The sequence below is a fragment of the Camelus bactrianus genome, chromosome 3, assembly GCF_048773025.1.
Source record: "Camelus bactrianus isolate YW-2024 breed Bactrian camel chromosome 3, ASM4877302v1, whole genome shotgun sequence".
NCBI lineage: Eukaryota > Metazoa > Chordata > Mammalia > Artiodactyla > Camelidae > Camelus > Camelus bactrianus.
The window spans coordinates 86,137,075-86,154,349 of record NC_133541.1 but is presented as its reverse complement, the minus strand read 5'-3'; the positions used below and the strand labels follow the sequence as shown (position 1 = coordinate 86,154,349).

The 17,275-nt window shown below is 44.8% G+C and overlaps 1 protein-coding gene across 6 annotated transcripts in view; it reads right to left on the bottom strand.

Moving 5' to 3' along the window:
- The window catches only part of SNCAIP (synuclein alpha interacting protein), a 142,639-nt gene extending 128,461 nt beyond the window's left edge, over nucleotides 1-14,178 (bottom strand). The window contains exons 1-2 of one of the 6 annotated variants that reach the window (XM_074360549.1): nucleotides 13,483-14,178; nucleotides 12,841-12,961 (exon numbers count right to left, since the gene is read on the bottom strand). The gene's annotated coding sequence lies outside the window, so the exon portion shown is untranslated. Of the gene's footprint in view, nucleotides 1-12,199; nucleotides 12,781-12,840; nucleotides 13,142-13,326; nucleotides 13,394-13,482 lie in introns of those variants that run through there. The other 5 variants (XM_074360550.1, XM_074360551.1, XM_074360552.1 and 2 more) reach the window with 5 other exon arrangements.
- Nucleotides 14,179-17,275: the final 3,097 nt, after the last annotated feature.

Genomic DNA, 17,275 nt, shown 5'->3' with positions numbered 1-17,275 from the left:
TGCTTCACAGGGATGTTCTGAGTATAAACAACACAGGTTACATGATGGTATCTTTTGAGAAGACAAGCCTTTAACCTCTACTTACTGCAATGGACTAAGCCTTAGGTCTTATATTATTAATACCTTTACTTGCAAGACAGGGTGAAGGATTTATTTACTCAGCCAGCATATACTGATCATATAGTATGTGCCTGAAACTGTGCTCCGTACTTGCGCAGACTGAGAGAACGTTCTTACTAAAATCAACAAGTGGCTTTCTACAGGAATGAGTCAACAAGTATCCAGAGGGAAGTTTAAAGCATGTTACTCACCAGGAGACGTTGTGGGCACATAGCCTAGAGTTCAGTCAGGGTCCTGCCCTCAACAGCACCTGGTCCCTCCCCAGGTTGTTCTGAGTTTGAACACACAATAAAATCCTGTAATAAGGACAAGCCATCCAAAGGCTAATACTGTTCCTCTAGACAATCAATATTCTGCTATTCTCCATCTTTTAGGGAAGGCCTCTGCTTTGAAATAGCCCTCTGTACAAGGGCCTGCCCCAAATGGATCAGAAATTCCCCCCTGGGGATTTTTGTTAGTTCTTCTTTTGAGCTTGGGGAGGCCACTCTTTCATGCCTGATCCTGACTGAAATAGCACTTAGAAATCTTTTGTCTTTTCCAGGGACAAGGCAAGTAAGCTGGCACAGCTACTCCCTTTCACGCTGTGCAAGCATTAGCTTTTTGCATTTTTAAAAACTATTCTACGAAATGTCACACGGTGAGGTCCACCAAAGGGGGGAAGGGGGAAAAGAATAGCAGAGCTGATTTTCTACACGCAAGTTCTAATGATTTTGGAAAACCATCAACCTAGATCCAATTTTTCTACTAATTTGACAGTTTCCCACTAAGAGCAAGAACGCAAAACCATCAATTAGTCTCGTGGTAATTATATTCTAAAGAACAATCTATTTTCTCAATGATTCTAACAAATGAACAAATTCACTTCATTACAAACTCAAATATTCAAATTACAAATTCAAATATTCGACAAAGCTTACTTCATCTAAGAGCTCTAGGTAAAATCCCTCTTGCCAATATTCTCCGCACATTTACTTAGGTGCACACACCTGTGCTTTCTATTACCAACGAAAGCTCTGAGTGTGCAGGACTTCTGCTGCATGAAATACATTTACATACATTATGAAACAGAAACAAAGAAGAATCATTGACAGCTTACATCCCTCTTCTTATCAAATCAATCTGCAGCTTGTGAAGAGCTGGGCTACTCCCCTGCAACAGGAGTAAACATTATGCTCTATCCAGTGCCCAAGATTTCTAACATGTTAATCTGCGAGTACTCAACTTAATTAAAGATTAGGCTTTTAAATTGTATTTTTAGTGCACAACAGTACTGCTAAATTATGATGATCAGCGGCTAAGAGTGCTTATGTCTGCAGAACTCATGGAATGAGAATGAATCATTTATTTCCATCTTGATATGACTGCTCTTCTCTGAGGCGTCGTTCTCCGAGTTCACAGGCCGTGGAGTTCACTGGAACTGCATGACTAAAACACAGCTTGGAGACCTCATTTATGAAAATTCCTTTAAACCTTTCACCACTTTGACAAATCCAGTCCAAGTCCACTGAGCCAATTCAAAAAGTAGCTCTCAGCCTTTTTATAGGTTTTCAATTACACCAACACAGCACACCAGAGCTGTCGTGTTGGACAGAGGACACTGCAGTTTCAGAGAGGCGTGAGTTCTTTTTAAAGAGACTCAAATGAAAGCTGCATTGCCCAAACCGGAGCCAACAGATGAAAAGCATTGTCTGTTTTGAACCATCCTTGACTTATTAAAAAGAGACCTTCAAATTACTTAGACACGGTGAGTGTTTAGTTACCTACAACAGGATGTATGCTATGATTTTTCTAACTTTTTAGAATTTACTTTGCAAAAATATTGGCAGCTACTTTGCCCTCCAACTGCTCCAAACCATTGTTTTGTTTTTTTGAGGAATTGGTCAAAACATTTTCTAGACTTCAGTCATCCTCTTCCTACATGGTGTGTGACAGGAGGACTTATGTTTCCCTGTATGTACTCTGAAAAACAAAAGCCTCAAGCAGGTCAACGAGCTTTCCAGGTTGAAAATGGGAATCAATGGTAAACTGGAGGTTAGGACTAATCCCACTTTCTATTTCACCGTACTCTTTGAGAGGGCCTGAGGTAACCATTCTCTTTTATGAGACAAGAAGCCCTTCTTAAAAATGCTTTTATGACTTAACAGATCAAACACTAATATTTTCTTCTCTTTTCAAACTTTGAATTGATTTGAATAAGTAGTTAGTATGGTTTTCTGGGAGTGCCAACCTTTGAGACTTGGCTGAGTGAATTATTTTAAGTGACCTTTATCATTAGGGGTACAATAGACAAGCAAGCACATACACTTAGTTGGTTAACAGTACTTGCAAAATTTAAATACTGTACATACAAGGACAAATTTACTCAGGACATAAATCTCCCGTTCTCTCAGGGGAAATAGTGATGACTGCAAAACCACTGGAAACAGAGAGAAATCTCATCATTATGACTCTAGCTGCTGCTTGATGCAGACTATTCTTTGTATGTTTAATGTTCTAGATGTCAGTTGGCCTTTTTTGTGATCTCAGTAGGAGGTTTGTTCAGTGGATGAGTTTTGTTTTGCTGTTTGGTCTGTCCTATTATTTTTTTTTCCCCTTCTTGTTAAATAAGATCGTTCCAATTTAACATGCTAGACTACAGGTAAGTTCCCTTACTATTCAATATTAGAGGAGATGAAGCTTTAAGCTAATAAATGAGACACACAGAAGCTCAGCAGAATTCTAGGCAAGAATGTCCCTTCTGACTGTAGCAGCCCCCTGTCCATTCAGTCTGACTCCAGTGTGGTTCAGTGGCCTAGGACACAGCCTGCGACTGAAAGGCAGGAGCCAGGGCTGGGGAGGTGGCCCCTACCAACAAATCCCTTCAGCTCCTGGGGTTACAAATAACTCTCCCCACCTCATTAATGTGTTCAAAGTCACAAATGCCAATGGTGGGCCTACTAAACACTGCACTCTATACCTGGGGACAGAAAGATGATGTCCACATTCCCTACCCTCAAGGGCCCAGGTTCGAGAGCACAGACAGCCGAGTACAACACCTCCCATCGGGGAAACAGAAGAGGCGCAAGCTAAGTGCTGGGGAGAAAGAGGTGGCAGGTGCTGCGGCTGCCCTTGGGACTCCCAGGGCCTCATTAGAGCCTAAGCCTGCAGTCCACCATGGGAGCCACCAGCCACATGGGGCGACTGGGCACTGCAAGTGTGGCTAGTCTAGATTAAGAATAAAATACAGCCAAATTTCAAAAAGTTTGGGGGAAAAGGATGCAAAGAATGTAGTTAACGTTGTTTTTTTAATATAGCTTAAGTGGGCAATACTAATAGTTTGGATATATTAGGCTAAGTAAACTATTATTAACATTAATTTCACCTGCTCTCTTTTACTTTTCCTACTGAGCCTGCTAGAAAATCTGAAGTGACCTATGGAGCTCGCATCCGAGGATCCTCCTATCTCTAGCAGCCAGTTCTGGTCACAAGCAGACACTGGGGAGGAAGCCCAGGAGGCTGTCTCAGGCTGGCGGGTGAGCAGGGAGAGGCAGCCGTGGATGAGAGAAGAGGTGACACACGGGAACCCAGGAGCGGCTCTGGAGAGGAAGCAGGGGCTGGCGGTGTGTCTGCTTCCTGAAGAGCACTTACCTGCCCGATTCATCTGCAGCACAGAGACCACAACATGAAGGCCGAAACAAGGACAAGAGTCACATCCCTAGTAAATGAGAAGCAGCCCATGGTTTACAGGGAGCTGTGCTCAGCAGGGGACCGACCAGACCCACTCACCAGCCCCAGCTTCACCCTACCTACAGCCTGTCTTATGCTCCCTCTGCCTTCTCATCTGCAAACCGGCGTCTGGGAGGAACTGCCCTGCAGTGTCTCCTTACTCTGCTGAGGAAGTCTCTGGAAACCTGAAGCTCTCTGAACACCCTGAGGCAAGGTGGAAAGGGCTCAAGAAGCAGACACATTTGGTACTAGTGTTTTGAAGCTGCAATGAACGGAAATTGGTATAGAACAAATTCTTTACACTTCCTTTTCATCCAATCTATCACACTTTATTTAAATTCTTAATTAGTCCCCTTCTTGGCTAGATCTGAGCCAGATGTTAGTGCTGTGAGCTCAGGAACCACATCTGTGTGCTGCTGGGACCACAGCTCTGAGTACGGAGTATGGAGCCCGGCACTCTGGGGCCCAAAGCAAATGCCTGAGGACGGGTTCAAGCGGGGAACATGCAGTATTTGTGATGTTGCGCATACACTGAGTTAAGGTTCCAGGTGTGCAGCCGGCACTCAGGAACCAGTGAGGCGCGCACCCAGGGACGGTGGAGCAGTCTCACTGATCGCTCTAAGAATGTAACCTCCTCTGTGTGCGAAAGAGTCGTGGCAGGTGGCGGAGGACAGCGAGCTGAGGCCTTCCCAGCCCTCCTCTGCTCCCAGCAGGAGAAGTACGAGAAACATTCCAGGAGGCTCTGGCGGCCGAAGCAGCTACTGACCAACTTTGGACAGGGCAGGGAAGGCTGAGAGAGGTGAGGACTAGCAGAGGCCGGGAAGTTTCACTGGCCGGCTCTCGGGCCTCGGGTCTCCCTTGGTAAGGTGAATGGCGTGGAGGCCGCGTCAAGCAGCAGTGACGCGGGTCGAGGTTCTGCGTTTAATTCCATTCTCAACCACTTGACAGCTGGGAGTCAAGCAAGTTCCTTCTCCAAACTTCATTCTTCACAGCTTAAAACAGGGCTCATAATGCACATCTTAGGGGGTTAGTTGGCTATGATGTGCTTTTCAGAAAGGACTGGCACATGGTGAACACAATAAATGGTAACAGGTGATACGTGGTAAACACTCAACAACAGCTATTATCGTCCTTCCAGATTATAGCTTTTAAGCAAGGTTTTTAACCTGGAGTCCATGGAGCCCCAGGAAATCCACAGATGGAAACTCAAAATCAAACACAAAGCGGTGTGTGTGAGTGTGTGCACATCTTTTTTCTCTAAGGAAAGAATCCCTAGCTTTCATCAGAACTGAAAAGACTCCGAGACTGAAAACAGGTTAAGGAGCAGTCTTCAGCTTCTGTGGCTTCCAAAGTGTTTAGCTCATTTTGTACATCTATGGTGTAACTTTCGGTGTGGTTCTCAGAACTAAGCCTCTTCCATGTCTGATCAAGAGGCCCGCATTTTACACGCAACAGTACAGCCTCTGTAAGAGGCCTTTAGTATCTGGCAACAGCAGAATCACAGGAACATGGCTGGAACTTCCAAGGTAGAAGTTCACCTTAATTTCAAAAACATGTAGCACTGGAGTCCTTACCTCTTTAAATATCTTTTTCCACAGTATGTTTGACAAAACTGATGGCCAAAGGAGGCAGCTGGAATGTTTTATTCTTAGGAAGTGGTCATTTCATTTCAGAACAACAACAAAATATCTTAATAGATGAGTTGGAAGAGCCCAAACAGAGACTGGACCTACTCCTCAACAACCCAGATGAGTGCCTGGCAGACTGGCAACCTCCAGGAACAGGGAGCTTAGTGGCCAGCAAGCTGCTTCAACTGTTTAAATCTTAGTTTCCTCATATGGAGAAAAAGGATGATAAAGGTTAATACCTCCTTCCAGGGCTGCTGTGAGGATTCAGTAAGAAAATAACTGTAAAGCCTCTGCTAAGTCCCTGACACATAGTAGTAAGTACCTCACAGACAGTAACAATTACATATCCTCTTTATGGTAAGAAGACAAACCTCTGAGCCATAGAGTCCAGCCTTGAGATTAACTTGGGGTCACTGATATTTCTCCACCTCTTTCTTATGGTAGTTCTTAGTAAACAAGGAGGAAATGAGCACATCAACAGCTGGGAGAATTGCAAAAGTGTCTGAGCAGCAATTTCAAAAAGAACCTGCCTTTGTGTCCAATATTCCAAGATGCAAATGCAAGAATGAAGGTAAAGGAAATAGAATAAACCTATAAAATCACCTTAAAAACCTGACGATTAGTGATTCTGCATTTAAAATGCATTTAAAAATTATTCTGCATATCTGATGTGAGAGGCACTGTACTCAGCACAGGGATATACAAAGACGAGGAAGCACGGTGCGGTGCAGCGCTCAAGCCATTCAGACCAGCAGGAGAGCCAGGCAAGTGCTCCCAATGCTGCACCACAGGGTCAAGTCCCAGGCAGGGGCTGGGCAGGGGAGGGTATTCAGCAAAGGGGTCTTGAAAGAATAACACCTGGGTTGTGTCTGGAAGGAGATGTTCACTAGATCAAGAAAAGAGAAATAATATTCCACAGAGACAACAGCACATGCAAAAGCATGAAAATGAGAGAAAATGGACATCTGACGAACTTAATGTTAAATAAGTCAGTGCAGCATGGGGATCACATGGGCAGTCTGCTTCACACCCTTCCTCCCATCCATCCTCTGCATCCAACAGGAGACAGGACACACATGGTGGGGAACCCTGGAATTTATGGTTAACAGCTTGAACTTCTTCCCCAGGGCTATGAAGTTTTGAATGGTTCCTTTTTTCATTTGAGATACAACTGACACATAACATTATATTAGTTTCAGGTGTATAATGTAATGATTTGATATTTGCATATACTGTGAAATGATCACCACAATAAGTCTAGTTAACATCCATCACTGCACATAGTTACACCTTTTTTCTTTCAATGAGGACTTTTAAGATCTACTTTCTTGGCAACTTTCAAATATGCAATATATTATTATTAACTATAGTCCACATGCTGTATATTACATCCCTGAGACTTATTTATTCTGCAGCTGGAAGTCTGCACCTTTTGACCACGGAGTCATGATTCGATTTTATCTGTCTGTTCTTTAGAAAGAGTACTCAGGCGGTGGTGAGACGGATGGCCTGGCAGCAGAGAGACTGGAGGCAGCATTCTAGAGGCAACTTGTGAGGAGTGAAACAGGGAGTGGCTAAAATAATGGAGGAAGAGTAAGACAGAGATGGAGAAGGAGGCCCTGGTGACTGATCAGGGGGAGGAGGGAAGGGAGATGATCAGATCAGGCATACTCCCAGGTTTCTGGCTCGGTGGCTTAGTGGGCTGTGCTGTGTCCTCCAGGGAAAACAGGTGGAACCGGAGATATCAGCCGTTTCTGCTTACACAGCACCTACTCTTTTCTTTTCAATATTTTCTCTTTAAAAACCACCCCTTTCCTGCTGTCACGGCATTCAGTTTAGGAGGCTTTTGTTGACCACCCTCACTGGCACATCCTTCACGCTGGACCCACTCCTCACACAGGCCTTCCTCCCATCCCCCAAGGCTCCAGGACTGGGCCCATCATCAAGGCCAAGCCAGGCAGCACATTCCCAATCTCTGGCCATTAGAACTGGCTCAGGCGTGGGCATATGATCAAAGTAGTCTAATGAGAGTTAATCCTGAATTATTATCTTTTTCCATAGAGATTAAGTCTAAAGCTGCTGATGACCATTTCACTACCACAAAGAAGACCGAAAATCAGAACTGGATCCTTCCTGAACTTTTCCAAGGAACCAGGATATGCCCCTTCCTACTTGAACATTTGGTTTCTGTATGACTTGCTGCCAAGAGTCCTGACAAACACAAAGAGTAAAGACAACTGTTTCAAAGAAAAAAAGTCTATTTTTGTAAGTGGTGGATCATAAAGACCTACATTACTGTGACACTAGTACCTTAAAACATTTAAATCTACAAAAGGCATTTAGGGTCTTTGTAGCAAATTCTTCCGAGAATCATGAAAAGCCAGACCAGATTTTTTTTGAAAATGTTACTGCAGCAGATAATGGCACATTCACTCATTAAGTTAACATTTATTCAATATCTTCAGGGTTCTTAGGCTTGTGCAATAGAAACTAGACAAGTATACACTTGGGTTTGAGCCGGTCCATCCAAGGCCCTTCCACGAAGTGCAGCTGTGTGTGCTGTGCAGGCTAACTGTGTGACGTTACAGAGGCCAGGTGTCTCTGTCTGGCCCGGCAGCTGCACTTGATGTGAAGGATGCCACCTGAATTTCAGACTGCCATCTATGAAACAAGGCTGGTGAGCAGCACCTCGACTGAGGCCTTAGGTGAAAGACGGAATAGAATGGTTGTACATTCCTCTGCTCTCTAACAAAACACCCACTGACACGTATGGAAAAGCCTGGATGGCACATTGTGCCGGGCTCTCCTGCCAGGCTCTACTCTCCCTCCATGAGAAAACCTTGCCATTAGCAGGGGTTTAACCGCCAGACAGAAACGCCAGAAATGCACTGATACCTCTATGTAAATATGCCTAAATTGTCACCTTCTGCCTTGCCTGCTTCCCAGTCGCTCTGCCCAAATAAATCTCCAAGCCTCCGCCTCTGGCGGATATTTGCTGGTTTTGCCACCCTGAGTCCATTCCCAATTCTGACAGAGTGCTCCCAAGTCCTTTGTGGAAGTACCACCTACTTCCCATTGTGTGCTGTCTTAGGAGGGGCAGTCAGTCAATGCTTCTGGCTCAGCAGTGGGCCTGCCACTCAAACCAGGCCAAAGGTGTTCTCTTTCCTGCTAGGCTAAGTCCAAAGGCAGCGCTTCCAAGAGCAGACCTCCAGCTGTGTGCTTCAGGAAAAAGAACATCAGTTCCTCCTCCCCTGCCTCCCAGCGTACTTTTGCTCCTCTCCTGAGAGTGCTTCTGACTCGCCTTTGACCCTTAGGATGTCCTCCAGGTTGCATTTTGTTCTCTGTTGCTTTACAACTAGAGAAACTTAACTGTATACAATCCACTGTGATTTAGACACTAAGCAATACTAACATTCATAGCATACTCTGCAGCTTATAAAGCACTTTCACATTCAATTTATCTCCTTTAATCAACCTTCCTGGAACTGAATTTTTCTCCTCCCCCCAAATAAATCACTTATTGATTTCTCTATTTCTCACAACAGCCCAATCATTCTTTCAGTTACTTAAGCTTTTTTAAATCTCAGAATGATTTTGACTCGAGGCTTTCACTAACCTTCTGCAATCAGTCACCTAATCCTAAATATGGGACCTCCCAGATCCATCCCTTCCTTTCCATTTTCTGTCTCCCCTTTTGTTAGAGCCCTCCTCACCTCATAACAATGGTTTGCTGACTCCGTTACCACCCTACTGTCTCCAAACCATCCCAACACCACTGGCAGAGGATATGGCTAAACTTTTGCTATCTTTGTGTCACTCCTCTTCTACCTATGCTTTACAGAACAAAGATTACAGGACACTGATTTATAGGCTAATTCCCTAACCTTAATTCTGGGCTGTCTACAGGAACACTATCTTACAGTATGCTACTCCTCAGCAGAAAACATTTGCTAAGACAAGTGTTTTCAAACATGTACTAGATTGCAACAACAACAGAAAGTTGCTACAATTTTTTGCAGCTCTCTCTGGCCATAAGTGGCGTCTTTCAACACCCCTTGAATCTGGGGGTGACCTTGTGATTTGATTTGGCCAATATAAGGGTAGCAAATACAAGCAGAAGCTTAAAAATCACCCTGAACTGGGGTTTACTCTTTCGCTGCTCTTGAAACACTGGGTGACTGCCAGATGAAGCAGTCCAGGCTAGGCAGCTGGAGCATGCGGGGCACATGCCCAGGCACCTGTTAACCTGGCCTAATAACCACCAGACAGAAACGAGGCCATCCGAGATCATCCAAACTACCAGCTGGCTGAAGATATCTGAGGAACTCAACCAAGACCAGCAGAAGAACCACCTAGCTGAACCCAACTTGGGCTGCCGACCACAGTCATGAGCTGTAGGGGTTGTTTTAAGCAACTACATCTGGGGGTGATTTGTTAGGTAGCAATGGATAACTGATAAAATATCTAAGCTGATTTGGTTACTTTCTTCTAGAAATTGCTTTTTGGGGGGGTAATTCGGTTTACTTATTTATTTATTTATTTTTAAATGGAGGTACTGGGGATTGAACCCACAACCTTGTGCATGCTAAGCGTTCTGCCACTGAGCTGTATCCTCCCCCCAACCCAGGAATTCCTTTTCAATTACTACTCAGTGTCTTGGACACTCAATTATGAAATATCTTTTTTCATGTTTTGTACCCTTATTTAATTTTTCATGTGTCCTATTCACCCCCTTGTAAGTTCCATGTGAGAAGACTCTGCATGTTATTTTTATGACCCATGTATGTACAGAGTGAATGCATAATGACTATTTAGGAATCAATCAGTACTTTTCCAGGGGCCCAGCCGTGAGTCATAGCAATCAACATTCATCATTTCCACATATATTTTGATCATTAACTTTAAAAGCTTAAAAAAAGAGATGGTTAGGTACAAACCATAAAATATAAAATCTAGTTATCTAACCCATATAAGTATAAAATCATGCAGGGTGCATATCACATAAGTAACCATTTCATTGATTCATTTTCAGAAAATTACTTCTTATAAGCAGAATCCACACACCATCTAAGAAGCACAAGGAAACAAGTATATAAAGGTAAAAATTTCACAGAAGCAAATGTTTGATTTCCATCAGGAAATTATTTTTCTTCCAAAACACATATTTCTCCTATTTGGTTTGCAACCCTAAGCTGACAGACTGCCAAAAACAAGGTTTCTATTCTAAGAGTGTCACTGATTCTCTTGTTGCTGTTCAATTAGATTTTGCATTTAAAAGAGAAATTCCCTAGTGTTTCTCATAATGATGCACCTGCTCCTTGGGGGATGTCCTCTTTTGACAAGAAATGCCTTCAATCTGGCAAGAAAAATGGCTCCAGGCTTTCTCTGATAATATCAAAGATCATTTATTTGTACTAGATGTTTATGTGGGTTTTCCTCTGCTTACAAGTGGTGAAGTACCGCTGCAGTTCCTTCCACAACAACAGAGCACACAAAGTTTCCTGGCCTCTAATCTGCATTTCCACTGTACACCTGCATCAGAATAACTGCTCAGAATCAACAAAGCTGTGACACAGTAGACACAGAAATTATTTGCTTCAATCACTTCCCTTTGGACATCAATACACGGCAAATGTCAAATCAATAAATGCAGCATCATTTCAAATCTACCATCTTGTAACCTTTCCTCAGGAAATGCTAGGTATAGAGAAAATGAAGTTTATATTCAAAATTGTATCCCTTTTTTTTTTAAATTTTTTATTTCTAACTGAGAGGTCCAAAGATCCTTAAAAGAAGCACCACCTTCTTCCTGTTTCTCGACTTGGAGCTCCTATATATTTGGTTATGGGTAATCTTCAGTTAATACTGCCTTCCAGAGAGACTTCTGTGATGGTGACAAAAATGTCACACCTTTTCAAATAGTTTTAAGGACACCTTAAAGGTGTCTCCCTAGACTCTAACCAGGTCGAATGTAGTTTAACATTGAGATGCATCAGAAATACCCAACAGACATTCTCTCCCAGATGTGAACACATCAGCATACTGCTTTCCTACACCTTGTTCTCTTTGCCATTTACAATTTCAATGTGTACAAATGAAATACAGATTTCAGCCCATTCCCAACTGGGACGTCTGCTCCATAATGAGAGAAATAGGTTTTTGCCTTCCTGCCGATTCAGCAAGGAAAGCCATGCTTGAAAATTACGTGTTTAGAGTGACACCTTGGAGAACTGACGTACTCTGCACACATGTAATCCTCATAAACCTCCCCAGACAGCCCTTATTTCATTTTGCAAACTGCACCCTGGCTGGGATCCACAGCACGTGGTGTGTGGTGAGACTGTCCTGCAGTGGTTCTCCCTTCCTCTGGGCTCTGTGATGGGCACTTGTCAGTAAAAGCCAACAGGAGTGGGGCCCAGCCACCAGCAAGTGAAAAACCGCCACCAACAGTAAGCTTCCTTAATTAACTTTCCCAAGGAAAGCCTGTTCCCACAGGAAAAAACACCACGTTTCCCCCCTTCCTAGCGGTCCATTGAAAATGAGCAACAATGCTATTGCCTTTTTGTTTCCTAAAGACTTTCTTCGCTGTGAGCAGTAGCGTGTTCCTCAAAGAATGCTAGTATTTCCTGTGGAAACTGTATGGCTGCCAGTAATAGCTCATAATTTTCCCTCTTTTCTTTTCGTAAAAATGAAATAAACAAAACGTGGCATTTGACAATAGCCAAATACCAGTTCACCTCACTTACCACCTGCAGACGAAAGTCATCACCACGAAAGAAGGCCAAGAGAGAAACATTCCCGGCTACAAATGACACGGACGAGCCCGGGACGCAGGATAGCGCCGGAGGGTGGCGGTCGGTTCCTGGGCCAGGACGGGCAGCCAGGGAGCTGGGGGACGAGCGAGCGGCTCCCCTTGGGCAGTAACAACCCCAGGCGTCCGCTTTTGCGATTATTGTTGTTGTTGGTACTGTTGCTACTACTGTTACTTCGACCCTCGATATCTCAGCTCTTAGGAGCCGCGGCACTGCCCATCCCTGCCTCCGATACGATCCGAGGTGGCAGCAAGAACAGTCACCACACGGAATGGACAAATAAAAAGAACAATCCTTTGGAAATTGAGGCAGGGGCCGTTCCCCCTCCCCCAAGGAGAGCAGCCGCTTGGCTGCCGCCGCCGCCGTTACTATAGAGACCTCCCCCTAAACCCTTTCTGCAGAGGCGCCGCCGCTTCTCGAGCAGCCCGGACTCGCGGCACAAAGGGGGCCCGGGGCTCCGGGGGGGAGCCGGGGCGATACCCTCCCAGGTCGCCCAGTGCAAACTTGGAAAGGCTCAGCCGCCCGCGCCGCCGTCCCCCGCCTCCCCGCGGCTCCCGCCCCAGACCTGGACTCACCCCGGGCTCTGGGCGCTGCGGCGGCTCCAAAGCGTGGACCGACCGACGGATGGACTGACGGACGGACGGCAGCGGCGGGAGCTGAAACCTTCTCAGCAGAAGCGGGCTGGCGGCAGAGGCGCTGCCGCGGCCCCGCTACGTCACAATGCGGCCGGGCCGCCGGCGCCGCTCCCCGGGCCCCCCAACGGGCGCGCGCGGGCGGGGGTAGCCCCGGGGCGGCGGGCGCGGAGGGACGCGGAGCGCGGCAAGGGCGCACCGCCGGGACCGGGGCGCGGCCACCACAACCCGGGGTGCCGGAGCTGCCGCGCCCTCGCGCTGCTGTGCGCCCGGCCCCCGCCCCCCGGCCCGCGAGCCCGCTCGGCCTGACTGACGGCGACCCTCCCCGCCCTCCCCGCGGCGGCCCCCGCCCCGGCAGCGCCGCCTCCTCGCCCCCGACCCCCGCCCACCCGCCGGCGCCGTTCCGAGAACCTGCTCTTTCTTCCTCACCTTTCGCTCCTGTACCTCTGCTGCCTTCGCCGCTGCTCCACTGGCTTTCTCCTCCCTTCCCCTCCCCTCCTACTTTTTGCCCCCGCTTCCCTCATTCTCCTCCGCTCCCCCACCCTCCCTTAGTGCCTCTCCCCGCGAGATGAAATCTCCCCTCACCGTGATCCCTGCGTCAGCCGCTGCCACCTCATTAGTCCCCGGACCATCCCGCGGTTCCAGCCTAAGCCGGGAAGAGTCTCGGGAAGGAGGGAAGCGGAACGTGGGCACGGTCCTGGGAGACTGTTGTGCTTCAGAAGCTCCTGGCGGAGTGCTTTGCGTTGGCACCGAGTCTTCACCTCCAGCGTTCCCTTCCCTCCGCTCTCCACCCACCCCCCACCCCGCCCGCCGAGCTGCCCACCCTCGAGGACTTCGCCAAGGAGGGAAGGGCAAGGGGGCTTTGCCTGGAATGTTCTATGCTCAAGTGTGGGTGGTGGATGGAGGAGACTTTGGTCTGAACTAATGGCTTTTTAATTTAACAACCTTTAATATACCGACGGCCCTGCAGTAATATTAACTTCGCTCTTAGCGTCTCTTTCTTAATTGGGAGCGGGTGGGGAGCTGCTGGATGAGACATCGGCAAGTCAGCAGTGGTGACTGCCTCTTTCCTTCCTTATTTCCGAGATGAAATTAGGAGGAGTGGAAGCATTTATGGTAACATTGGCTCAGCATCATCTCGCTTTTGCCCTTTGGAAAGCTTTAAATGGGTTTTAAGAAATCTCTTTCCCGGGAGAGATGTCTGTGAGAAGCTCACTCAGCAAAGCCATGGAGGGCCACACTCTTGCTCCAGCTTGTGACTGCTGGCCTGTTGCCCCTCCAGAAAAAAAGTGTGAGGAAGTAAGTTCTCCTCTATCTGTTTAGGGGCGTCCTCATTCCCTCGCCAGTTCCAGAGGATACGAGTGGTGTCACAGTGCTGGGAAATTAAGCCTTATCAGAGTTAGTGGCAATGGGGATGTGTATCGTGTGTAAGACTGCCACTGAAAACATTACCAATAAAAAAGGAAGGACCTAGTTGTTTAAAAACGGCGGCGCCTTCAATGACTAACGTAATACTGCCCGCAGTGCCTGTGTGATGCAGGGGCTGCTTTGTTGGCATTTCAGGAAAGAAGCCATTGTACTATTTGGAGGACATGGCATGAGGTAATCTTTGCCAAGGACATATCTGGACAAGTACAATAGTCACTGAAATGAGGACTACCTTGAAGGCCAGCAGAAGACATTTCACATGCTTTTAATACATTTCCTACTGAGAAACTAAATTTCTCTCTGCTTTCTGACATGAACAGCCAAAAGCATGTTCTGCAGTGTTGTAATTTGTTTATTGTAATTTATCATATATGAGACTTTAAGTACATACATGGAAAGTGTCTTTGCATTTTTAAAAATACACATCCCTCAGAAAATATAAAATCAGATGACATCATATGGCACTAAAAATACTTGAAAATATTGGGTTTAATTCTTTCACATCTGGTTAAAATAAAAGTGCCTTTTTTTTTCCGCCTCATATAAACTCAGAGAAAAGCACATCTTGCTTCTATCCAGTAGATATTGATGGAATTGGTGTCACCCTCAATATGTTCTATACACAACATTCTTTTATTACCATCCTCTTAAATATTTTGAGAGCCTGCTTTTTAAAAATCAAAATTTAACTTATTGAAGGAGTAATTTTTTGAAGAATTGTAAGTGGACATCTCCTTCCAACTGCCCAAACATCTTAGCTGTAACAGTGAACCAGGTGTTAACTCAATGTAAATGGTACAACAAGAAAACAGGCTTGGGACTGGGCATAGCTCAGTGGTGGAGCCCATGGTTAACATGTGTGAGGTCCTGCATTCAATCCCTAGTACCTCCATTAAAAACAACAACAACAAAAGAACGAGCTTGATTATGCTGCATGGATAGAAACTGGGTGGCCCCAGGAAAGAAAATTATCTTTTTGTGCAGCCAAAGGAATAGCATACTGTATTCTAAAAGAGCAATCTCTGAGATGTTTCAGATATTTTCTTGTTTTTTATAGTTCTTTTGTTATGGTTTATTCTGTTGCTAACATGTTTTTGATCACATATTTACCATTGTTTCCATGTGATTATTTTTACACTGTGATTAAAACTTATGCTTTTACACACTTTCCCACATAAGCGGTAAGTTTGCTTTTACTTGGACTGTTTGTTGGTTTGCTTCTCCTGTGCAAAGTCCTGCCAAATCCTAAACCACAGTATTGATATACCGAAGTGTGGAAGTAGTGAAGTAATTGGGTTGAAACAGAGCTGCTAGATTTTAGATTGGATGGCAAAAAAGCCAGCTTCCTCAACACAACATTGACTTTTAACTGCTCTCCCTAGTTCTTCAGTCACTTCTTATTACCAACTAGTCTCTGATACTCAGTTTTCTATTCAAGCAACTGCCTCTATAGGCTAGTTAGTACCAATGGACTGGTTTAGCAGCCATAACCACTAGATGATTTACCCCTTTTTAGAATTCCATGCCTGTCACAGCATGGAGTGTGCACTTAGCATTGTTCTGCTTCATGTCCATTTCTTATCCCCTCCCATTCAATTCTCAGTTCCCATCAAATGCCAGGGAGTTCATACTACTCATATTTGGATCTTCGACACAGCAGATTTTTATATTCAAGAGTTAGCTACTGAAAATAATTAGTACAGAAGTTCATTGCACTGTATATCATCTGCCAAAGAGCTGCCATGTAATTATTCATTCAATTATTAGAATTAAACATCTGCTTCTTTCTTTTTACCCAGTTTCCATAATATTTCTTTATTGTGCTACAGAAATTGGATAAGCCTGCTACAATACTGCCAGTGATCAAGCAGACACTATCCTTTTTTTTTCCTCCTATTCTTTAAGTGTAGACTTGCTTAATAAAACATCTAACTCTGTATTAAAGGCTCAGATTTTCAATTCTCATTGCAGAGTCTGGATCATTAAAGACAGCCCTGTTTGAGATCCTTTTTGACTTCTGGTTGGGACTTATCATTCAGTTGGGTCAGACTGTTCTTTTATTCTGGCGTCAAGTTTGCTTCATTTGCTGTACAAATTTATATAAGTAATTATAAGCTATGTATATCAAGAATATGATCACAATTCTTATACAAATGTGATTGTATCAGTCATAATAGGTTAGGTTATGGTGTGGTAATAAACACTCATGCAACAACAACCTGAAACTTCCATAGATTATTTCAAATGTATTTCTTGTTCTCGCTACGTGACAGTTCCAGGTCAGCTGCATCTCTGCTTCATGTCTTTTTCACCTTAAGATTCAAGCCTAATGAAACAGCCACTAACAACAATATTGCTGATCACTCTAGCGGGGGAAAAAACTTGAGGGTCTTATACCAGGAATTAAATGTTCCAGCTCAGAAGTCACACAAGTCACTTCTGCTCACAAATCATTGGCCAGAATGAGTTATGTGGCTCCACTACTCACAAGAGGACAAGGAAATGCATTCTACAATATACCCAGATATTTGGTAAATAATAAGATGAAGATGGATGAACTTATCATACTTCACTGTAGATCTTATGAAACAGGAGAAATTTCTCCACGTATTTTACAAAAAGCCATAGAGCTGAAGTATGGAAATAGATGAGGAACAGAAGTCTAAATTCTATAGCAATTGTAATTTCTGAAATAACTACAAAATCAAAAGCAAAGAAATGTAACAAAGAATGATTAGAAGCCCAGTTTTTGAACATTTTTGAGTTTCACAGAGAAAGGAATGATTATAGAAACACATGGGTTTACCCAGTTTTGCACCTGGTTATAGGACATGCTCACTCATTCTCCCCGCCTCCTTTCCCCAGTACACACCTCCTTATCTTTGATTTCTTTAGACAATACTCATCTTTGCTGCACCTGTAGGTCTTAGTGTATCTGAGCTGAGTGTGA